Below are 25,781 nucleotides of genomic sequence, written 5' to 3' on the forward strand. Positions count from 1 at the left end.
GCGGTTTACACAATTATACACTTAGTCCTCATAGACTATTTAGTACTATTTTCCTTCAACATAAAAATTGGAATCCAAAGTCTACATATGCACCTAATATCACTCCTCAGAAAATGACAGATTAAACATGTATCAGCATTCTGGTTGACTTCCTTGTAGGCGGGTACTCTATTGAAGTTTCAAACTATTGGATCTGCCCAGAGCCACTCTGATCTGCCATAACCAATTGCTAGCGTTCGCCTTAGCCAATTCCTTCACCACTACTGTAACAGAGCTAGCTGCCGTAGCTGGAAAATCAAAGTTTTCCCAAACCCCGTGGGGAGGAGGGCCACAACACCATGGCCACCAACAAAACTCAGCAAAATTTGTTCTTCCTGCGGCTTTAGCTGTTGGATATTCGGCAGCGTTGCCACAACGGACTGAATGGCTTCGCTCGCATCTTTCTCCGCCGCCATTACGGAACTACAACACAAACTAGAGAGGGTACAATTTCTGGGGAAATTGTAGGGTGTGCTTGCTTGCGTCGGTTGCACAGGGGTCCGTTTTTGAATGACATTTTTACAACTGATATTTCTGTATATTTTATATAAAAATTAATACTTATTATTTATAAAGATTACATATATTTAAAAGCATTTTTTTTTGCTGCTCATTTACAACTGAAAATACGAGTGAAGTGTAGAATGAAATAGATGTCTTCTCATTTCCCCTGCAAGAGGCAGCCTCATCGTTGAATCAAAACGAATACATTTGGCAGACCGGTGTAAAAATTGACCTAATCTCTATGACTTAAACGTCCTTTTAAGTTTTCCCTTCTCGTGATATTTTCATGCATTTAGCCTACTCATATTGCATTCATTCATTAATAAAGAACCCCCTTTGAAGATTATTCTACAACGTTACCCGGCAGTAGAAGATGGAATTGCGAATCAGACAGTCCCATCTGCTAACTGAAAATATGCCCCCCAAAACGTAAATAAGCTTGACATTTATTTAGTGGAAAATCGCTCATTCATAAAAAGCTCACTGGTAGCGATCATTGTCAGTAACAACGCAAAATGCGATATAGCCCTGTGTGGAGAAGCTGCCCTGGTAAATTGTACTACTACGGTACAGTACTAGACTACTGCTGTGTTCGTCTTGGTAGCGATTGCGTTGGTTGAATTGGATTTAACGTCCCGTTGTACGGTTTAGGCTGAAATTAATTATTTTCATGAACAGATTGACAACGTTTAGGCTGTGGCAATGAAGTTCAGGTTAGTAGTTAGATAGACTTTTGATTTAGGTAAGGGGAGTGCCGAACATGTTCTGTCGCCGTTTGACTTCCTACAGCTGTGTAATGTTTTTGTTGTCGTGTGTCTCGCATAGGCTACAGCGTTTCAGTGAGCAACACTGGTTTGAAACCACAGGTAATGGTAATTTCACCCACAAATCGTTTACTTGTAATGTAATGTCATAATAATTCCTACAACGAAAATGTATTTGTGAGGAATGTTTATTTTAACGATTGAAAACAGATGCATCATAGACCACTGTAGTATGTGTTGCCCGGGCAAAAGAGGCTAATGTCATGATGCTAATGCTTCAGTGAAATAGTAGACTACCATTTCCAAAAGTAGATGTGTGCCTACTTCCTTAATAATATCAGCTAATATTGTACATTACATTTCATAATTGTGTTTCACATCACAAAGTAAAATGAGTAAATAGTTATCACCCTGGCCTCTTTGCTTGTGGCGTTTCTGCAGCTGCCTTGCAGTAAAGCTATAGTTAGCCTAGCTATCCCCCAAGTTAACAGATGTGAAACGAATGTTCTGCTACAGGTAGTCACGCGTGTTTTCGTGACGCAGTGACGTTAGTAACGTCAGTGACTGTGGCTCGCAAATTAGCCACCGTTAGCTTCACTTTTCACCACAAAAATGCAATTTCTACTTAAACCATGCAACGGAACGTAAATAAAAATACAACCAACGCAATCGCTAACAAAAGGAACCTTTTGACACCACCGTTGTGTATGTAGTCCAAATATTGACTGATCCTTAGGGGGGCGAAAATAAATAATAATAAATATATATGTGAGAGAACAAAGGTTGTGCTCTTGCCGAAGGCTTGAGCACACCCAACTAGCACACAACATCAATGTCATCGTTCTCAGCCACTGCCTCTGTTCGCTGATTCGCCGGTAGAAAATCAACCTGAAAAATCTGACTTGCGTACCTCATGGCCAGACCTAGTACAGAAGCAAAATAAAAATTGAGCAGAAGTACGTAGGAGGGCAGAGCCAGGCTAGTTTATTAAGGTAGTCTTCCTCAAATCGACTCTGAACTGTGCTATGTACTTCACTAGGTTTTTAAGCTCCTCATCAGTTTTTAACACATTTCGCTTCACCAATATTTTACAGGTCTTAGTTAAAGAATGCACACACTCTTCACTTCACTGATATACATATAGGATTTTAGCAAAGGTATTTAGTTCACTGATATGTCACAAATCACCAGGTCTCTGTACATATGACACGGCCTATTTACTTCACCGGGTATTTCTGCTACGGCATCAGTTTTGATACGTCATCGATCACTAGGTCTTAGTAAAATAGGATACCATATACTCGCTTCACTGGGTCTTTCACCGGGTCTTAGCTAATATGGGACCTCAGTGCGTCTTTAACGGCTCCACTGTGGATTTTTTCTCAATTTAAAACATATTACTAAAAATAAAACACAAATCTTGTTCTTACCTTGAAATCCAACGAGACTGTGCCTCAGGCTATTCTTTTAATCTTGTCAGTCTTTCCAACTTCCAGTGGGACCGGCCTTTTGTGAAACAGCTATTAGCTGCAAGGTCTTTATATCAGGAGTTTCCCCCTGCCGTGCACGGATTCGGTCCTGTGAAAGAAATTTTGGGCCTATGTACAATGAATGTGTTTTATAAGAAGTTTACAGTTGGTTAAGAAGCTTGATACAATGTATGTTGATTCAACTGCATTTGGTAGAGATGCCACCTGTAGTTTTATAACACCTAACTAGGAGACGTGAAGTCTAGAGACGGGAAGTCTGGGTGACCTGGGAGAGTTCTTGTCACCTGGGGGGAAGAGACAGTTGGTCTGAAGACAATGTGGATTCAACTGTATTGTTCTAAGGAATGACAGAAAAGATTTGGTATAGCTGCATGTCTGTAGGATGGACCAATGACTTTTGAGAACTGTCGTATCTATAAAATGGTCTGTTGAACAATGTTCTGGGGGGGGGTTCAGGGCCATCAGCTGGGTAGTGCGGGTGGGCTGGATTCTCCCGGTTCCATTCTAGAATGCTAGATGGAGCTGTATGGAATTGTCTTTGTGTTATTGTCTTATGTTTGTGTGTCGATGATGTTATGTTGATAACGTTATTATGTTTAAATCTATGTCAAATAAACATTAACTCTGTACTTCAGCTTAAACGATTGATTCTCTCAAAAACTTCCACGATAGTCCCGACCCTGGACGGCGGAAAAAGCTGTTGAGATCCCGCTCCGAAGGACCAATTTGTTAGGATAATTTCTTTATCAAGTAATGCACAGTCGTTGGATTCAAAGATAGTAAAATAGTTTAATACTTGCCAGCAAGGAGACAAAGTCTGATCGCAATACAAAGTTTGTCTAGCTCCCCAGTCTTCAGGTAAGACCATTTATTGGTGAGAAGTCCCCTCCTCAGCATCTCAGCTGTCAATATGATCAATCCCAGAGACAGAGTGCGCGTGCACATGGAAACTTAGAGTTCTCTGACCCTAGGCTTGACCATATGATTCACTCAACACAGATAAGGTTTATTGCACCTCTAGTATGATAATGGCCAACCTAGGTCCGTTTGTTTACGTAAGCCTAGTGTCATCTATAGATCATGTGGAGAGAGGGTTCTCTACTGACAAAGGAATGCTAGCACCAGTATTTTCAGAATATAACCTTACATTCTAAATTTCCCCGACAAACTCCCAAATAATACTTCATAAAGTCACATAAATGAAACGTTATCACCACTTCCGACAGTCTATAACTGTTCTCAAAACATTCAAACTCCTGCCCTGGAACATAACAAATCAACTGGAACATCTTTATGTAACTGGTAGAATGTATCATGATAGGAGTGTTTGTACCTAAATTTTATTCCACAGAAAACGTTGTTGACTTATAACAAGATTAAAACTTCACTTCTGAATCTATTTACTATTTGCATTGTTACCAATGAAACAGTTAAATCATTACATCCATAGTCATAGCAACATTTTGAATTATTCATACGTTTTTCAACATACAAAACGTAACGTCATTCCCAAGACAATTCCCATTGTTACCACAGTCCAATTTGCTGAAACAGATGCCATGATTGTGTGTGCATGGTGATTGTGTAATCTTCTCATAGAAAATGTAGTCTAGTTGATTAAAACGGCAACCTCAACGGACTGTACTATAGGCACAGCGCAGAGTTTTCCTTGATTTGACGCAGAACGCGTTTCCTTTGTTTGACGCTATCAAACAAAATTCACGCTTGCAATGACTCACGTGTACCATGCTATCTCCTCGATTATCACCTCTGAAACTAGCCAGGAATGACCCCATCCACCTCGGGTCATTTCCAGGACTTTACGTTTCAATTCAGTCACCACAATCCAGTCTCCTTAGGTCAGCGGACCTCTCACTGGATGAGACAGAATCTCCCGCCTATCTGTGAATTTCAGAACGAAATAGACTACACAGTAATTAAAATTACATTCTCACAGAGGTCAGTTGAAAGCAACTGACTCGTCATTGGCCCATTCCTGAGTCTTTACAACATTGGCATTGGTGGCAGCAGCGTACCAGATGGTGATGAAAGAGGTGAGGATGGACTCAATGATGGCTGTGTAGAAGTGCACCATCATTGTCTTTAGCAGGTTGAATTTCTTCAGCTGCCGTAGGAAGTACATCCTCTGTTGTGCTTTTTTGGTGAGGGAGCTGATGTTCAGTTCCCACTTGAGGTCCTGGGAGAGGATGGTGCCCAGGAAGCGGAAGGACTCAACAGTGTTGACTGGGGAGTCGCACAGGGTGATGGGGGTGAGTGGGGCTGTATTCTTCCTGAAGTCCACAACCATCTCCACTGTCTTAACCCTTGTGTTATCTTCGGGTCATTCTGACCCATCAATCATTGTGACCCACCGTCGTATTGCGACAGATTTACCGCATACAAAGACAAAGTGAAGCATTTTCTTTTAACAGCTAGGCTGTCTCAGACCCCCCACATTGCAAAGGTTAAAAGAAAATTATTTTAATTTGTTTTTGTATTGGGTAAAATTGGGTAAACACAACGATGGTTCGTTATGAACCTTTGGGTCATGTGACCCGAAGGCAGCACGAGGGTTAAGAGCATTGAGCTCTAAGTTGTTCTGGCTGCTTCCCACCTATAGTCAGACTCATCCCCGTCCGAGATTAGCCCAATGAGGGTGGTGTCGTCCACAAACTTCAGAAGTTTGGGAGTCAGAGACTTGTGTTCCCAGCTTAACGCACTGCTTCCTGTCAGACAGGAAGTCTGTGATCCATCTGCAGGTGGAGTCAGGCACGTTCAGCTGGGAGAGCTTGTCCTGAAGCAGGGCAGGGATGATGGTGTTGAAGGCAGAGCTGAAGTCCACAAACAGGATCCTGGCATAGGATGCTGGGGAGTCCAGGTGCTGTAGGGTGAAGTGAAGGGCCATGTTAACAGCATCATCCACAGATCTGTTGGCTCTGTAGGCAAACTGCAGTGGGTCCAGGAAAGGGTCTGTGATGGCTTTGAGGTGTGCCAGCACAAGGCGCTCGAAAGACGAGGACAGCGCGACGGGTCTGTAGTCATTGAGTCCTGTTGGCCTTGGCTTTTTGGGCACAGGGATGATGGTGGAGGACTTGAGACAGGCTGGCACATGGCGTGTCTCCAGGGAGGTGTTAAAGATGTAGGTGAACACTGGAGACAGCTGGTCAGCGCAGTGCTTGAGGGTGGCAGGAGAGACAGAGTCCGGCCCAGCTGCTTTGCGGGGGTTCTGCCTCTTGAAAACTCTGTTAACTTCACCCTCCTGAATAGAGAGAGTTGTCACTGTAGAGGGGGTGAGGGAGGAGGCCTCGTGGGTGGGAAGGGGTAGTTCAGGACAGTCCAATTGTCTTTCAAATCTACAGTAGAATTCATTCAGGTCGTTGGCCAGGCGGGAGTCGTTAGTGGAGTGGGGGGCTCTGGGCTTGTAGTTGGTAATCTGCCTGAGCCCTCTCCAGACAGAAGCAGAGTCGTTAGCAGAGAACTGACGCTTCAGTCTCTCTGAGTACAGTCGTTTAGCCTCTCTCACCGCCTTGCTAAACCTGTTCTTCGACTCCTTGAATCTGTCTCTACCCCCACTCCGAAATGCTTCCTCCTTCTCTGATCTGAGCTAACATTTTAAGTCAAAATAGTAAAATCTAGAGTTTTTAAGAGTTTTGATAAAGGTATTAGATGCAATTTGATTATGAAAGAGAAAATAACTAAAAATACTTTTATTTGGAGTTTGATTGTCATTTTGATTTTAAGTTTTGTTTGAGAGTTTTATCAGAGCCTGGCATAATGTTTGGGATAAACAGTTTGGCTGTGATAATGTTGCAAAGAGGCCAGGGTGATAACTATTTACTCATTTTACTTTGTGATGTGAAACACAATTGTGAAATGTAATGTACAATATTAGCTGATATTATTAAGGAAGCAGGCCCACATCTACTTTCGGAAACGGTAGTCTACTATTTCACTGAAGTATTAGCATCATGACATTAGCCTCTGTTGCCTGGGCAACACATACTACAGTGGTCTATGATGCATCTGTTTTCAATCGTTAAAATAAACATTCCTCACAAATACATTTTCGTTGTAGGATTTATTATGACATTACATTACAAGTAAACGATTTGTTGGTGAAATTATCATTACCTGTGGTTTCAAACCAGTGTTGCTCACTGCAACGCTGTAGCCTACGCGAGACACACTACAAAAACATCTACACAGCTGTTTAGGAAGTCAAACGGCGACAGAACATGTTCGACACTCACCTTACTACAATCAAAAGTCTATCTAACTACTAACCTGAACTTCATTGCCACAGCCTAAACTTTGTCAATCTGTTCATGAAAATAATTAATTTCAGCCTAAACCGTACAACGGAACGTTACATCCAATTCAACCAACGCAATCGCTACCAAGATGAACAGTAGTCTAGTACTGTACCGTAGTAGTACAATTTACCGGGGCAGCTTCTCCACACAGGGCTATATCGCATTTTGCGTTGTTACTGACAATGATCGCTACCAGTGAGCTTTTTATGAATGAGCGATTTTCCACTGAATAAATGTCAAGCTTATTTACGTTTTTGGGGGCATATTTTCAGTTAGCAGTTGGTACTGTTTGAATCACGATTCCATCTTCTACTGCCGGTAACGTCGTAGAATAATCTTCAAAGGGGGTTCTTTATTCATAAATGAATGCAATATGAGTAGGCTAAATGCCTGAAAATATCACGAGAAGGGAAAAACGTAAAAGGACATTTAAGTCTAAGAGATTAGGTCAATTTTTTACACCGGTCTGCCAAATGTATTCGTTTTGATTCAGCTATGAGGCTGCCTCTTGCTGGGGAAATGAGAAGACATCTATTTCATTCTACACTTCACTCGTATTTTGAGTTGTAAATGAGCAGCAAAAAAAAAATGCTTTTAAATCTATGTAATCTTTATAAATAATAAGTATGCCATCCATCCATCATCTTCCGCTTGTCCGGGGGTCGGGTCGCGGGGGCAGCAACCTAAGCAGGGAGGCCCAGACTTTCCTCTCCCCGGCCACTTCCACCAGCTCTTCCTGGGGGACCCCGAGGCGTTCCCAGGCCAGCCGAGAGACATAGTCCCTCCAGCGTGTCCTGGGTCTTCCCCGGGGCCTCTTCCCAGTGGGACGTGCCCAGAACACCTCACCAGGGAGGCGTCCAGGAGGCATCCTTATCAGATGCCCGAGCCACCTCAACTGGCCCCTCTCGACGCGGAGGAGCAGCGGTTCTACTCTGAGCCCCTCCCGGATGACCGAGCTTCTCACCCTATCTCTAAGGGAGAGCCCGGACACCCTGCGGAGAAAACTCATTTTGGCCGCTTGTATTCGCGATCTCGTTCTTTCGGTCACTACCCACAGTTCGTGACCATAGGTGAGGGTAGGAACGTAGATCGTCTGGTAAATAGAGAGCTTCGCCTTTCGACTCAGCTCCTTCTTCACCACAACGGACCGATGCAGAGCCCGCATCACTGCGGACGCCGCACCGATCCGCCTGTCGATCTTGCGCTCCATCCTTCCCTCACTCGTGAACAAGACCCCGAGATACTTGAACTCCTCCGCTTGGGACAAGATCTCCTCCCCAACCCGGAGATTGCACTCCACCTTTTTCCGGTCGATAACCATGGCCTCAGATTTGGAGGTGATGATTCCCATCCCAGCCGCTTCACATTCGGTTGCGAACCGCTCCAGTGAGAGCTGGAGGTCACGGCCCGATGAAGCCAACAGGACCACATCATCCGCAAAAAGCAGCGACCCGATCCTGAGGTCCCCAAACCGGACCCCCTCAACGCCCTGGCTGCGCCTAGAAATTCTGTCCATATAAGTTATGAACAGAATCGGTGACAAAGGGCAGCCCTGGCGGAGTCCAACCCTCACCGGGAACAAGTTTGACTTACTACCGGCAATGCGAACCAAACTCTGGCACCGGTCGTACAGGGACCGAACAGCCCCGATCAGGGAGTCCAGTACCCCGTACTCCCGGAGCACCCCCCACATGAGCCCCCGAGGGACACGGTCGAACGCCTTTTCCAAATCCACAAAACATGTGTAGGCTGGTTGGGCGAACTCCCATGCACCCTCCAGGACCCTGCCGAGGGTATAGAGCTGGTCCACAGTTCCACGGCCAGGACGAAAACCACATTGCTCCTCCTGAATCCAAGGTTCGACAATCCGACAGACCCTCCTCTCCAGCACCCCTGAATAGACTTTCCCAGGGAGGCTGAGGAGTGTGATCCCCCTAAAGTTGGAGCACACCCTCCGGTCCCCCTTTTTAAAGAGAGGAACCACCTCCACGTCGGAACGCGTGTTGGTGGGATTAAGGAGGTCTTCAAAGTATTCCTTCCACCGATCCAGGACATCCCCCATCGAGGTCAGCACCGCACCATCCCCACCATATACAGCGTTGACAGTGCACTGCTTCCCCCTCCTGAGTCGCCGGATGGTGGTCCAGAACCTTTTCGAAGCCGTTCGGAAGTCATTCTCCATGGCCTCGCCGAACTCCTCCCACGCCCGGGTTTTTGCCTCCGCGACCGCCAAAGCCGCATTCCGCTTGGCCTGCCGGTACACATCAGCTGCCTCTGGAGTCCTACCAGCCAACAAAGTCCGATAGGCCTCCTTCTTCAGCTTGACGGCTTCCCTCACCTCCGGCGTCCACCACCGAGTCCGAGGGTTACCGCCGCGACATGCACTGACCGCCTTGCGTCCGCAGCTCCGGTCAGCCGCCTCAACAATGGAGGCCCGGAACATGGCCCATTCGGACTCAATGTACCCGGCCTCCCCCGAGACATGGTCGAAGCTCTCCCGGAGGTGGGAGTTGAAGCTCCTTCTGACAGGGTTGTAGCAAAGTTGTATAGTTGTAGCAAATAGCAAATGTTCGTCTTTGAAACTACCTACAGATTTGAAAATTCCGTTGGCTAATTACATTTAGTCATTTAGCAGACGCTCTTACATTTCATAATTACAGGGCCTAACCTAAATAATGAAAATAAATAATAACTGAAGTTGTAACAGTTTTGTTGCAAAGCACACTATTATGGTGAAATGTTATCTCGTGTTTGTTGAGTTAAAACCAATTTTTTTGTTGTTGCATAGCAAGCATCATAGCAAAAAGGCTAACAAACGTAAGAATTAGCCTATACCCTTTTTTTTATTCGCCATTTCGCACAATTAAAAAAAACTAAAATGTGCAGGAACTTTAGGCCTATATTTATAATATTATGAATTGTCCGTTCCATTTGGGAGACCCAGTCAGATGAGCCGTCTGTCCCTCTCCCCTTTTTTCACACAGCTTCTGTGCACGGCACCTTCTCAGCAAGCAGGGGTGCCTGCAGCTGCCTGAAGGGGGCGCCAATTTGCCAATTCCCCACACAGTGAAATGATAGAAAAGAGAAAACCGCTTCACGGCGCAGAGATTTTTATTTATTTATTTAATGCTCGTGCGCCCCCCACGTGACATGAAAAAATGCCGCCCCTAAAAATGCCTAAAACCGCCCCTGGTTGGTATTTTTTGGATACTTTAGGGGGAAGTTATGACTTTTAAACGATTTGTATTAGTATTATTATAGTTTTTTATTGATCATGTACTATTTTTCTTTCAAAAAATCCCTGGCAGCTGGGACCCTCAGGCGGTTGCCTACTTTGCCTAATGTGTAAGTCCGCTCCTGGACCTAAAGAGTGTCCAAAATAAAGCTTATGATGATGATGTTACTGTATTCATAGATGCCACCTACGTCACTTCCAAACAGACCGCCGCCATATGCACTACCGATCTCGCCCAGTATGGCCGCCCACATTGCCGATTTCAATGAGAAAGTGAGACAGAGATATGTCGGGAAAAATTTTAAGCTCCGATCCTTAGCCTATTTGTTACCCCCAGTTTTCTTTGGTTCCTTATTATCTGCCCCAGGCTTGTCCCAATTGGCTTACCATGACAGAGCTAGCTATAAACATTTATCTTGTACATAACCCTCCCCATACAGTGGGGATAGCTTGAAGGCTTTCAAGAGTACGGATGTTTATCAATATGCTGTGGCTGGATGGGTGAATGACGTGAAAGTGCGGCACATGGCCACCAAGGACTTATATTTAATCATGGGAAAGTTATTTATTATTTGAAAGAAATCAAATGTATGTTTTTGGTGCAGTTTACTCTGACTAGGTAGCGAGTTGTTAGCTAAGTGGCTAACAGCTAGCTAGCACTCATCTTAGTGCCACTTAAGCTCACGGCTAGCTGTCATTAATCTTGACAATGTTCTTTAATGTCAGATGCAGGGCTTGACATTAACTTTTTGAGGCACTTACGTTCTATGCACAAAAGCCATTTGTCCAAAACCTTTAAATAGCCTGACCTAGTGAAACGGGCAAAACTAGCCTGGCTAACGGAGGTCGCTTTCTCAGGCAAATGACCAATGAAACAGGCTTGGTTAAAGAAATCCAATATTCTGGCTATCTTCGGTAGGCTCATATCTACCAAAAGCAGTCCTCCCTGACGTTTGTGGTGTCGAATGGAGTGAAATACAACATTGTGAACACTGCCAGTGAGCGCCCGAGTCTGACTCTGAGGCTAACGTCAAAACCGGGGGCATGGCTGCCGCCTACTACTATGCGGGCGACGCATTCTCACTCAAATTGCAAGACTTTCGTGACCCAAATCAAAATTCTGATGCGACAGATCAATGGGAATCGCGTTCTCTCTTAAATGCTGTCCTCCTTGACCTGAGCAGAATTCACCAAAATGAACTTCACCGAAACAGAGGAAAAAATTAGGCATATTGCAGGCATTTCTAAGGCCGAGTAGGTAGGTAACACGGCGGCGCAAAGCTACAGTGACGTCATGTGAATCAAATCAATATTGTGTTATTGTTGGAATGCTGCTTCAGCATTCCAAGTATTGTTCTTTGAATCTTTATTCAAGCATCTTCTTCTTCTTCTATTTCTTCCAAGACACCTTTCAGCGCCTTCAAATCTTCAGCTATTAAAACCGTTCAGCTATCAAATAATTCAGCAGTTTCAGGCCATGGGTGCTATGACTTTTCAGCTTTGTACCTCTTATGCTTGAATTAATATAAATCAATATTCATAATATTTTTTACATGGGTTTCCAATGGAGTTTTCGTTCAAATCCTCTCAAACTTCTTTAAACTTCTTCAACTTCCAAATCCTTCTTCTTCCTCAATCTTTCAGCTAGAGCCACCATTTAAACTTTAAAATGTTGACAAAACCCTAAACTATTTTTAAATAATTCAGCTTTTTGATATCTATTAAACTTTTTTCAATATAACGTTACATTACATTATGTTTCATGACTTTTTCAAGCCGTTTCTGAGATTTACATGGGTGTTTACGTGAAACCCTAGTGCAGACTGAAACGCTTAGAGCGGAGGGCAGCTTCGGTTGACATATTTCTAGTTTGCCAGCATTGCCACAATTTTCGCTGTTCATGCTTCATTTTTGGATCAATAGATAGCTAATTTTGTGCTGGTCGTAGACAGTTGTCTGTTGAACCCAACAGACGTACACATTTGTTCAGAGCCCCACGAAAGCGAGACAAAGTCCAACTCTCGCCCCATAGAGACCAATGCAAATCTGGTGACAAAATCGTCAGAGAAAGCAAAAAGAACAAGATTTTGAAACTGCCGATAGAGTCGTAATTCTGACCGCACAGAAATATAAAGGACATCTCTGGTTTCGGCAGAGTCTTGGGTCTCGGAAAATATCCTTATTTTTTGGATTGGACGTATAGTTTTGCGTCTAGGTCAACTTGTTTGAGGTGTGGATGCTAGGTAAATGTTCGTTTTTCTCTCTGCCTAGCTCGTTAGCCATCACAGCTGCGCCATCACCGTGGCAACCAATCAAACACGCACCAGGAAAGCAAAAGGAACACGTTTTCGAAACTGCAGGTTAAAGAATATATTGTGTTTATTGGGTGTGCTTTGCCTTCGGCAAGGGCACAACCTTTGTTCTATCACATATATTATTGGGTGTGGTCAAGCCTTCGGCGAGAGCACAACCTTTGTTCTCTCACATATATATTATTATTATTATTCTTTTTGCCCCCCTAAAACTCAGCCAATATTTGGCCTACATAGACAACGTAGGTGTCAAAAGTTTCGTCTTGGTAGCGATTGAGTTGCTTCTATTGGAATTTACGTTCCGTTGCATGGTTTAGGCTTCAGTGAAGTTTTTGTGGCGAAAAGTGAAGCTAGCGGTGGCTAATTTGCTAGCCACAGTCACTGACGTTACTAACGTCACTGCGTCACTAACGTCACAAAAACACGCGTGACTACCTTTGGCAGAACATTCGTTTCGCATCTGTTAACTTGGGGGATAGCTAGGCTAACTATAGCTTTACTGCAAGGCAGCTGCAGAAACGCCACAAGAAAAGAGGCCAGGGTGATAACTATTTACTCATTTTACTTTGTGATATGACACACAATTGTGATGTGTAATGTACAATATAAGCTGATATTATTAAGGAAGTACATCTACTTTCGGAAACAGTAGTCTACTATTTCACTGAAGTATTAGCATCATGACATTAGCCTGTGTTGCCCGGGCAACACATACTACAGTGGTCTATGATGTATCTGTTTTCAATCGTTAAAATAAACATTCCTCACATATACATTTTCGTTGTATGATTTATTCTGACATTAGTAAACGATTTGTTGGTGAAATGACCATTACCTGTGGTTTCAAACCAGTGTAGCTCACTGCAACGCTGTAGCCTACCCGAGACAATAGTGTGAGTAGCTAACAAAAACTCCTCAGCTGTTCAAGTCAAACGGCGACAGAACATGTTCGGCACTCCCCTTACTCAAAAGTCTTTCAATAGTTGAAACAATCTGACTACTAACCTGAACTTCATTGCCACAGCCTAAACGTTGTCAATCTGTTCATGAAAATAATTAATTTCAGCCTAAACCGTACAACGGAACGTTAAATCCAATTCAACCAACGCAATCGCTACCAAGACGAACACAGCAGTAGTCTAGTACTGTACCGTAGTAGTAGAATTTACCGGGGCAGCTTCTCCACACAGGGCTATATCGCATTTTGCGTTGTTACTGACAATGATCGCTACCAGTGAGCTTTTAATGAATGAGCGATTTTCCACTAAATAAATGTCAAGCTTATTTACGTTTTTGGGGGCATATTTTCAGTTAGCAGATTGTACTGTTTGAATCGCGATTCTATCTTCTGCCGGTAAAGTCGTAGAATAATCTTCAAAGGGGGTTCTTTATTAATGAATGAATGCAATATGAGTAGGCTAAATGCCTGAAAATATCACGAGAAGGGACAACTTAAAAGGACGTTTAAGTCATAGAGATTAGGTCCATTTTTACACCGGTCTGCCAAATGTATTCGTTTTGATTCAGCCTGTCAGCTGCCTCTTGCAGGGGAAATGAGAAGACATCATATTTCATTCTACACTTCACTCGTATTTTGAGTTGTAAATAAGCAGCAAAAAAAAGATGCTTTTAAATCTATGTAATCTTTATAAATAGTATAGCCCGATGCATTTTTATATAAAATATACAGACCCCTGTGCAACCGACGCAAGCAAGCACACCCTACAATTTCCCCAGAAATTGTATACTCTCTAGTTAAAGTTATGCATTGTGCTTATTAACCCTTGTGCTGCCTTCGGGTCACATGACCCAAAGGTTCACAACGAACCATTGTTGTGTTTACCCAATTATACCCAATACAAAAACAAATAAATAGCATTTTCTTTTAACCTTCGCAATGTGGGGGGTCTGAGACAGCCCAACGGTTAAAAGAAAATTACTCACTTGTTTTTGTATGCGGTAAAGTTGTCGCAATACGACGGTGGGTCACAATGACTGATGGGTCAGAATGACCCGAAGATAACACAAGGGTTAAAGGTATGAACTTAGAAGTGTGCTCAGGCTTAAACATTGGGTCTCACACTGAGTGTCGGAAGCAGACTGTTCTTTGTGTCTCTATCTCTTAATTTTCAGAAACAACCTTGAAACTGGGTGGAGATGGCACCCGAACAGGTGGGACGCGCGTAGGCAAGAACAACTCCCTGACGCACGAGAGAACAAGCTGAACCCTTTTTGATACTTGTGTTTCAATTGCATTGTATATAATATGCTGGGGCAGGGAAAGATAGCCAGTTGGACTTCGTGAACCAGTCCAAACTCTGTTGCGGGTAGGGAAACGTAGACAACCCCAGAGCTCTGTACTTGTTGATTTCCAACTGCTACATTAAAGCTGATATTATCGGACCTCTGCGACTCCAGACCACTCTTTCTAGAACACAGATTTGTGTCATTGAATACCATCATTACATATTGGAATAGACACATCTCCTCTAAACTGTTGTTCAAAATCACTGAGCTAGGTGAATTCACATCATATGATTATCTTGCTATAGAGCTCAAAACCGAATCAATACTTTTTGTTATTATATATCGGCCACCCAAGCACTCGCCAATATTCATACAAGAATTCTCTGAACTATTATCACTATGTGTCACTAGATATGACAAAGTAGTTTTAAACGGAGACTTAAATATCCAAGTAAATAAAAAAGCAGACCCAAGAACTATTGAGCTCTTAAATCTCCTTGACAGTTTCAATCTAACTCAACACATAACAGACCCAACACACCGGCACGGAAACACACTAGATCTAGTGATAACAACTGGACTAAATATCAATAATATTTCAATAACTGATCTACCCCTTTCAGACCACCATTATATACTTTTTAATGTGGAAATTATCCTAACAAAAATAAAAAAATAATTCTTAGTCCATAGAAGATATTTAGACGATACAGCTATGATGACATTTTCTGAACAATTTGCTCTATATGAGCCGACTAACCATGATTGCTCTCTGAATGAAATGGTAGAGAACCTCAATGATGCACTATTATCTGTGTTAGACTCTGTTGCACCACTGAAAACCAAAAAGAAGTGCACAAGCAGAACCTCCCCATGGCTGAGAAATAAAAATGTTAGTGAAACGAAAAGAAAATGCCGTGCAGCAGAGAGAAAATGGAGGAAAACAAAGATCACTATCCACTACAATATCTACAAAGATACACTAACCACCTATAACAAAACCATCCGTCTAGCAAGGAGAGAATATTTCTCCAACATTATTACAGAAAATGCCAGAAATTCCAGAGTTCTTTTCTCCACCATTAACCAGCTGCTAAACACTGTCCCTGCCCCACCTCCATCCTCAGCAGTTAAATGTGAAGAGCTTGCTTTGTTCTTCAAGAACAAAATAACTTTGATCAGAGCGAGTATTATTAATAGTGGGGTCGAAACTGACATCAGTAGATTCTGCAACATAACCATGAGCACATTTACCTGTATCACACTTAGTGAACTTTCCAAAATTGTCAGCGAATCTAACTCCACAACCTCAGATATTGATCCTATACCCACAACATTCTTTAAGCGAGTGTTTGATAGTGTCTCAGGTCCGGTGCTAGAGATTATAAACACATCCCTTAGAACTGGCGTCTTCCCAGATGCCTTCAAAACAGCTGTTGTAAAGCCCCTATTAAAGAAACCCAAATTGGAAAACAGTCTACTTGCAAATTACAGACCAATATCAAACCTCCCATTTATTAGTAAAGTACTGGAAAAGATAGTTTAAATTATTTTCTTGAAGAAAATAACATCCTGGAAGTCTCGCAGTCAGGTTTCCGGAAATATCACAGTACTGAAACTGCTCTCACCAAAATAATTAGCGACCTCAGACTAAACTCTGATGCAAATAAAGTCTCTATCCTTATCCTGTTAGATCTCAGTGCAGCATTTGATACAATTGATCACGACATCCTAATCAATAGACTGGAAAAGCTTATTGGGTTCACGGATAGTGTATTGAACTGGCTGAAATCATATATCACAGGAAGGAAGTTTTATGTTAGTTTAGGTGACCATAGGTCCAAGAAACATGAGAACTGCTACGGTGTTGCTCAAGGAAGCTGCTTAGGTCCATTACTTTTTTCTCTTTATATGTTACCACTCGGCGACATAATCAGAGAACATAACATAGATTTCCATAGCTATGCGGATGACACTATATATATCCACTGAACCCAACGATGCAACGGCCATCAATTCCATTACCAACTGCCTGTTGGCAATAAACAAATGGATGAATGATAACTTTCTTCAATTAAATGAAGACAAAACCGAAGTCCTATACTATGTGGCCCCAAATCCAAAAGAGAGATGCTTATTAAGAATCTTGGAGGCTTAACCCCCTGTCTTAAACCAGAGGTGACGAGTCTCGGTGTAATCCTGGACTCAGATTTGAATTTCAACTCTCACATTAATAAAGTGACCAAAACAGCTTTCTTTCACCTGAGGAATATAGCAAAGGTATGACCATTCATAAACCAAAATGATGCAGAGAAGTTAATTCATGCTTTTATATCCAGCCGGCTGGACTACTGTAACGCACTTTTCACTGGTCTTCCCAAGAAAACCACTGAAAGACTACAGCTCATTCAAAATTCTGTAGCTAGATTATTAACCAAAACTAAAAAGAGAGAACACATTAGTCCTGTCCTAGCTACTTTACACTGGCTCCCTGTTACCTTCAGAATTGACTTTAAGGTCCTTTTCCTCACATACAAAGCTCTACACGGACAAGGACCGAGCTACATTGCTAACTCCTTTATAAACTACACACCAGCTAGAACACTGCGATCATCAAATGCAGGCCTATTAGAGGTCACCAGAAGCAGTCATAAGAAGATTGGTGATTCGGCCTTTGTCAATTACACCCCAAAACTATGGAACAAATTACCCATAAATATTAGGGAAGCAAACACTCTAGACATTTTTAAAAGACAGCTTAAAACCTACCTTTTTACCGAAGCATTTAAGTAATTTTATCTCAAAAGGGTTTTCCTACTTTTAAAGTTGTTTTCTCTCTTGAACAGAAATCTTATTGGGATTTTTATTTTTGTTTGAATTGTTTATCACTTGTATTATTGTTTTTATTGATTTTATGTAAAGCACCTTGAGCTACAATTCTTGTATGAAATGTGCTATATAAATAAAGTCTTACTTACTTACTTACTTACATAGATTTTTGAATCCTTCAAGGTAGAGTTGTATTTCTGACTGCACAGACATATAAAGAATATCTATGGTTTAGGCAGAGTCTTGGGTCTCGGAAAATATCCTTATTTTTTGAATTGGACGTATAGTTTTGCGTCTAGGTTAACTGGTTTGAGGTGTGGATTCTAGCTACATTAGTTATTCTCTCTGCCCAGCTCGTTAGCGATCACAGCTGCTCCATTGCTCTGGCAACCAAACAAACACGCACCAGGAAAGCAGAAGGAACACGTTTTTGAAACTGCAGGTAGAGTCGTATTTCTGACTGCACAGACATATAAAGAATATCTCTGGTTTCGGCAGAGTCTTGGGTCTCGGAAAATATCCTTATTTTTGGGATTGGACGTACAGTTTTGCGTCTAGGTTAACTTGTTTGAGGTGTGGATTCTAGCTACATTTCTGTTATTCTCATGCCATCAGCGATCATAGCTACACCATCACCGTGGCAACGACAGACACGCACCACTCAGTCTCTCACACAGGTGATTGGTGCGTTTACTTGACCATGAGAAACCCGATTACTAGCAATTGTCGGTTTATGAGAGAGGAGGAGAGAAAAAGGCAACACCCAGACAATGCTCCTAGAGGAGTACAGTGTGGGAACAGACAAAAACCTCAGCACATAAGCACAACAACATTTACAACAACACGTGACTTGCAGTGGGGGGGGGGGGGGGGGGGGTAGACAAGCAGCATCAGGACCTGCAGCCATGGTAGGCGCTGGACACAGACTCGCCAGCCACCCTGGGGAAACAAGCAGGCGAAGGCGTTGGGTGGGGGTGGTGATATCTGTAGTAGGTGAAAGTTAATGTGTGAGTAGGTCTGGGTTGGCGCCCTCGACCTAGGCCACAATCAGTCCGATTCTCCCTATGCAGATTGTGTTGGCCAGGAGACATCCTTGGTCATGACCCGGGAAGAGACCAAACCACAGATGTCGGTGGGGGGGGGGGGAAGGGAGGAGCAAGATAGTCTCGCTTCAGCGCTCTCCAGGGGATTTGTTTTCCAGCGACGACCTTGACCAGGGCTTGTGCTGGTTACAGGGCCGAAAGAGGATAAGATTGGGGTAGTTGTTTTGACGAGTAGCCGCAACTCAATTTTCGCGTCCACCCTTCAGGAAGGTCTCCAAGTCCTCCATCTTCCTTTGCAGAGCCGCAACTTATCCCTGTTGTAATCAATGCTGCATTGTAAGTTCACAGACTGAGCTCCAACAACTCTGCCCACCGCATCAATCATATCGGGCAGCCTAACGGGGCTTTTGACGGCTGCAGCCGTTACCTTGATTTTACGATATACAAAGCCAGCGCCTATTCCAAACAGCAGAAAGCCTGTAATCATGGTTCCGAATATGAAGATGTCTTCAACGTCCTCCACGGAAAGCGCCGCTAGACACACAACACGCCAATTCTCCCACGCGTCCATCGTGTAGCCAGCTGCGAACGTCCCGTCCGGACAGTTGGGTTCCCCCGAACCCGAGCTTCTCTTCGAGAAGATGGTGTCAATAGCATTGAGAGACCAGCTAATTAATTCCATGCTTCTAGTTTCGGAGAGTGATGAGTATCTTGAGACAAGACAAGACACAGCCAAGCAGGGAAGGTCAGGGAGGGGAGGAGAGAAAAATGCGACCGCCTTCGTCAAGAGCCAAGAGCCAATGTAATATAACTGTCCTGTACAAAATAACGGTATAATGCCGTAAATAGTAGACCTATAGGAGTAAAATATGGGGGGGGTCCGTGTTTGAGCCCCTCCAACTGTCTTGCACGTCCCTGATAATTGCCTACATGCAGTGTGCCCTCACACCTCAACAAATAACCATTTCAAAGAAACAAAGGAATGGCGCCATGAAAACAAGTTACTTTGCATAACTTTTACCTGCAATGAAGAAGACAACGACAGGAAATGAAAAAAAGACACAGAAAGGGAATATATAAAAATTGACATAATTATATAACTGTATTGTACCATATAGGCTACCTGAAATAATATTGTAAATACATTTAGGATAAAAAATGTTGAGCGCTTTTTTGTATAAGAAAGAAAGTGACTGTGGAAGGGGGGGGCGCTTTTCCCATTGGTGAACAATAGCACCTCCAGTGTACCCTCACACCTCGATAAATAACCATTTCAAAGAAAACAAAAGAAAGGCGACAAGAAAACAAGTATCCACTTTGCATTCATGATTGGTAACCTTTCTGTCTAGCAAAGCTTAGCGTCGGCTCCAGATCGGCATTGACGGACAATGCTGTACCATTTTTGAGGGGAACATTTCCATAGTAGCTATATAAAAAAAAAATGTGTGGAACCCAATTGCCCCCACCATCTGATTCATCCAGGAACCAAACCTCAAAACATCGCGGTGCAACAGTCTGCTATGAATAGCCTAGTTTTTACAAACTTTTTTCATTCATTTTCTATGGCTAGTCTTAACCTTATCGAATAGTACCTTTCGTGGCCACTGTGAAGATTTCGGATGCGCTGTTTTGGCATTTTCTTATGCAATTGAGAGAAGCGTCTTTTTTATACACGTCTCATCAAGTAAAAATGTGCAGATCTGGATAGATCTTAAGCCCACTACCTAAATTATATAGGCTATAACATTTTACGAATTCATCACTGTGAAAACACAAAATTAAGCAAACTATGGCTTTTTTTTCTCTTTCTTGTTTAATGTGTATAGTGTTCTGGTATTAAAACGATGTAAATGCAGACATTTACATTGAAAGTATGTACATGGAAGTGTTTTAAAGCTCTGCTAGACAAAAAGGTTACCAATCATGAATGCAAAGTAAATACTGTTTTCAGGTCGCCTTTGTTTTCTTTGAAATGGTTATTTGTTGAAGTGTGCGGACACACTGCATGTAGGCAATTATCAAGCAACATGACCTCCCACCCCGCAGTCACTTTCTTTTTCATACAAGCTCCAAATAGCGATCAACATTTTTACTCCTATATTTATTTCAGTATTATAGGTACCACAGTTACTAAAATAACCTACTTCACAAAGTCACGTAAAAGTGGAAGTGTTTTCCCTAGGTCAACAGTGCACTGACGCAAAAATACAACAATGTTATGTACCTGGAGGCAGAGGGCAACGGTGATGTTAAAGTGGCAAAATAAATTATTCCAGAACAACATTACAAATACGAGTGAAGTGTAGAATGAAATATGATGTCTTCTCATTTCCCCTGCAAGAGGCAGCTGACAGGCTGAATCAAAACGAATACATTTGGCAGACCGGTGTAAAAATGGACCTAATGTCTATGACTTAAACGTCCTTTTAAGTTTTTCCCTTCTCATGATATTTTCAGGCATTTAGCTTACTCATATTGCATTCATTCATTAATAAAGAACCCCCTTTGAAGATTATTCTACGACTTTACCGGCAGAAGATAGAATCGCGATTCAAACAGTACCATCTGCTAACTGAAAATATGCCCCCAAAAACGTAAATAAGCTTGACATTTATTTAGTGAAAAATCGCTCATTCATAAAAAGCTCACTGGTAGCGATCATTGTCAGTAACAACGCAAAATGCGATATAGCCCTGTGTGGAGAAGCTGCCCCGGTAAATTCTACTACTACAGTACAGTACTAGACTACTACTGTGTTCGTCTTGGTAGCGATTGCGTTGGTTGAATTCGATTTAACGTTCCGTTGTACGGTTTAGGCTGAAATTAATTATTTTCATGAACAGATTGACAAAGTTTAGGCTGTGGCAATGAAGTTCAGGTTAGTAGTCAGATTGTTTCAACTATTGAAAGACTTTTGAGTAAGGGGAGTGCCGAACATGTTCTGTCACCGTTTGACTTGAACAGCTGAGGAGTTTTTGTTAGCTACTCACACTAGTGTCTCGGGTAGGCTACAGCGTTGCAGTGAGCTACACTGGTTTGAAACCACAGGTAATGGTAATTTCACCAACAAATCGTTTACTAATGTCAGAATAAATCATATAACGAAAATGTATATGTGAGGAATGTTTATTTTAACGATTGAAAACAGATACATCATAGACCACTGTAGTATGTGTTGCCCGGGCAACACAGGCTAATGTCATGATGCTAATACTTCAGTGAAATAGTAGACTACTGTTTCCGAAAGTAGATGTACTTCCTTAATAATATCAGCTTATATTGTACATTACACATCACAATTGTGTGTCATATCACAAAGTAAAATGAGTAAATAGTTATCACCCTGGCCTCTTTTCTTGTGGCGTTTCTGCAGCTGCCTTGCAGTAAAGCTATAGTTAGCCTAGCTATCCCCCAAGTTAACAGATGCGAAACGAATGTTCTGCCAAAGGTAGTCACGCGTGTTTTCGTGACATTAGTGCAGACCGGTGTAAAAATTGACCTAACCTCTATGATTTAAACGTCATTTTAAGTTTTTCCCTTCTCATGATATTTTCAGGCATTTAGCCTACTCATATTGCATTCATTCATGAATAAACAACCCCTTTGAAGATTATTCTACGACGTTATCCGGCAGTAGAAGATGGAATCGCGATTCAAACGGTACCATCTGCTAACTGAAAATATGCCCCCCAAAACGTAAATAAGCTTGACATTTATTTAGTGGAAAATTGCTCATTCATAAAAAGCTCACTGGTAGCGATCATTGTCAGTAACAACGCAAAATGCGATATAGCCCTGTGTGGAGAAGCTGCCCCGGTAAATTGTACTACTACGGTACAGTACTAGACTACTGCTGTGTTCGTCTTGGTAGCGATTGCGTTGGTTGAATTGGATTTAACGTTCCGTTGTACGGTTTAGGCTGAAATTAATTATTTTCATGAACAGATTGACAACGTTTAGGCTGTGGCAATGAAGTTCAGGTTAGTAGTTAGATAGACTTTTGATTTAAGTAAGGGGAGTGCCGAACATTTTCTGTCGCCGTTTGACTTCCTAAACAGCTGTGTACTGTAGCTAGATGTTTTTGTAGTGTGTCTCGCGTAAGCTACAGCGTTGCAGTGAGCTACACTGGTTTGAAACCACAGGTAATGGTAATTTCACCAACAAATCGTTTACTAATGTCAGAATAAATCATACAACGAAAATGTATATGTGAGGAATGTTTATTTTAACGATTGAAAACAGATACATCATAGACCACTGTAGTATGTGTTGCCCGGGCAACACAGGCTAATGTCATGATGCTAATACTTCAGTGAAATAGTAGACTACTGTTTCCGAAAGTAGATGTACTTCCTTAATAATATCAGCTTATATTGTACATTACACATCACAATTGTGTGTCATATCACAAAGTAAAATGAGTAAATCGTTATCACCCTGGCCTCTTTTCTTGTGGCGTTTCTGCAGCTGCCTTGCAGTAAAGCTATAGTTAGCCTAGCTATCCCCCAAGTTAACAGATGCTAAACGAATGTTCTGGCAAAGGTAGTCACGCGTGTTTTCGTGACGTTAGTGACGCAGTGACGTTAGTAACGTCAGTGACTGTGGCTAGCAAATTAGCCACCGTTAGCTTCACTTTTCACCACAAAAACTTAACTGAAGCTTAAACCATGCAACGGAACGTAAATTCCAATAGAAGCAACTCAATCGCTACCAAGACGAAACTTTGACACCTACGTTGTCTATGTAGGCCAAATATTGACTGAGTTTTAGGGGGGCAAAAAGAAATTAAAAAAAAAAATTATAATATATATGTGAGAGAACAAAGGTACCCAACTACAGGTCATCCAAGAACTTTAAGAGGTAGATTTTCAATTGTATCATCTAATATGTTTCTGTATTTTCCGATGTTATACTAAAGGTTAACCAATTGTTTTAATCAACGATAAACGTCAAAATGTACAAGCTAGCTATACTTTTGAGTAATAGCTTCTAGACGTAGCTATAGGCTAGCTTCAATTTAGCACAATACATTTGAAACAACGTAGATTACGCTTTTAAAAAGACGGTACTTTTATTCTATCTGGACCCCACTAATATGCTTGTTTACTAAAACTATTCCGCTACTATATGCATTGTGTAACTCGGTGCAAAACACTATAACACTTCTGTTTTGCCCTGAACATGTCTTAAGCTGCAGTTTCAATGTTTACTTTTACGGCTAATGGACTGAAACTTGTTGTTAACTTATAGCTAATATGGTCAAAATACATAGGCAGTGTTTAAAGACATAGAGCTCAACTTGGGAAATACATTTATTCATTTTTCGTACAGTTTAAAGATGTAGTTGCAATGTCAAATCAGTTTCAAATTTTAAACAAACTGTGAATCTGTCGATAGATTCAATCATGACGTCACCTAAGAAAATGCACATAGAAGCAGAAGGGTATATTTACCAGGTTTCTGAGGTGAAACAAGGAACGTTTAAGACATACTTCACTGCTGTACTTCAGGAAGCCACCAAAACACAAAAATGGTCATCTTCACCCCACATAAACACAATTGGTTTGTGTGTGCTGAAAAAGATTGGCAAGTACTTTACTAATGTTAAATACAATTTCAAAGTATGCTGTTATTTAACATGTTTGTTTCATTGTACTCACACTTGTTTGTTTCAACTTCTTTCTCTTTTTCTTTGAAGGAACCCAGTCAAAGTTGGAGACATAATGCTGACCCCATCATGCCAAAATCAAGGACAGAATGATATTTTCATCAATGAGAAATCCCAGCTGACATGTTTGCAAAACTTGGCCTTTTGTTTCGATGAGTTGCTTACAAACAACCAGCAGACCAGGGGGGTATTCCAGGTAGCAGGTTTAGTGAAAACTTTGAGTTGTTTAACCCTGAAAAGAGGCTTACTCCGAGGTTTCCGTTCCAGAAAGAGAGGTAACGAAACCTTTTGGTAAGTTTCCATGGTAACTTACTCCGTGAAACTAACCTGCTCGTTGGAAGGTTTTCCATGCCAAACTCTGCGTTTTTATCTATCCCCTCCCTCTTTCTGAGCCTGATAGCGTTGGCAGACTAGGGATATCCTTTCCTGGTTCAGCCAACCGATCTCGAACAAAATTTAATTCGCTTAGTTATACGCCGGGAGAGGATTTTAAGACTGCGATTCGATGTGCTTTAATTCCCTGATGAATACCTAGGTTAATGTTACCGTTTCCCGTCACAATCTGTAATGTATTTTAGCAACATTGTCAGCCCTTAGGCCAACATCGCTAATGTTACTCGCCGTGGACGTGCACTCAGAACTGACCAAATGCTTTTTGGCACTGAAATAAAGACAAATAATTTAAATTGTATTTGGTCTTCTTCATTGCCTACAATATAAATCTAACAATGAGTATGTTTATTGGCTATTGTTCCTATAATTTACATGATTCACCTGTGACCATGTAACTGGTGTTTCAGCAAATCTATTTCAACATTGTAGGGGGTCAATATTGATCTTTTCACACTTTCATTTACATTTAGCAGACGCTCTTATCCAGAGCGACTTACAGTAAGTACATGGACATTCTCCCCGTGGCAAGTAGGGTGAAGTGCCTGGCCCAAAGACACGTCATTTTTCACCGCCAGGAATTGAACCGGCAACCTTCTGATTACTAGCCCGCTTCCCTAACCGCTCAGCCACCTGACTCCCAAAATATTGGCCAAACAACTGAAACTAATTCCCCTATGGTTTGAAGGAAGATGGGAAACTGAACAGTGTATTAACATTAACCAAATAATGCCAATACCAATGGAATTACAGTTATTCGACTCTATGGGTTAAATCAGAGCAAGAATGGTCAAAGTAAGGTTAAATAATATAATAATTTAATCATATTGCAAATGAATGAAATCAATGACGGTTAACTCTTACCTACTCTACCATGATTATTGTAAACTAGAGATAGAAAGCAAGAGGTGAGGAATAAGGAGTAGGACAAGCCAGAGCTGAGGAGA

The 25,781-nt window shown here is 42.0% G+C and overlaps 1 long non-coding RNA gene across 1 annotated transcript; it reads left to right on the forward strand.

The window, feature by feature from the left end:
* The first annotated feature begins 23,377 nt into the window (after positions 1-23,377).
* LOC136960351 (uncharacterized) lies at positions 23,378-25,135 on the forward strand. Its single transcript, XR_010878829.1, has 3 exons — positions 23,378-23,636; positions 24,174-24,362; positions 24,475-25,135. It is a non-coding gene; the product is annotated as an uncharacterized lncRNA (long non-coding RNA).
* The last annotated feature ends 646 nt before the right edge of the window (positions 25,136-25,781 follow it).

Source organism: Osmerus mordax, chromosome 17, assembly GCF_038355195.1.
Source record: "Osmerus mordax isolate fOsmMor3 chromosome 17, fOsmMor3.pri, whole genome shotgun sequence".
In the NCBI taxonomy this organism is placed as follows: Eukaryota; Metazoa; Chordata; class Actinopteri; order Osmeriformes; family Osmeridae; genus Osmerus; species Osmerus mordax.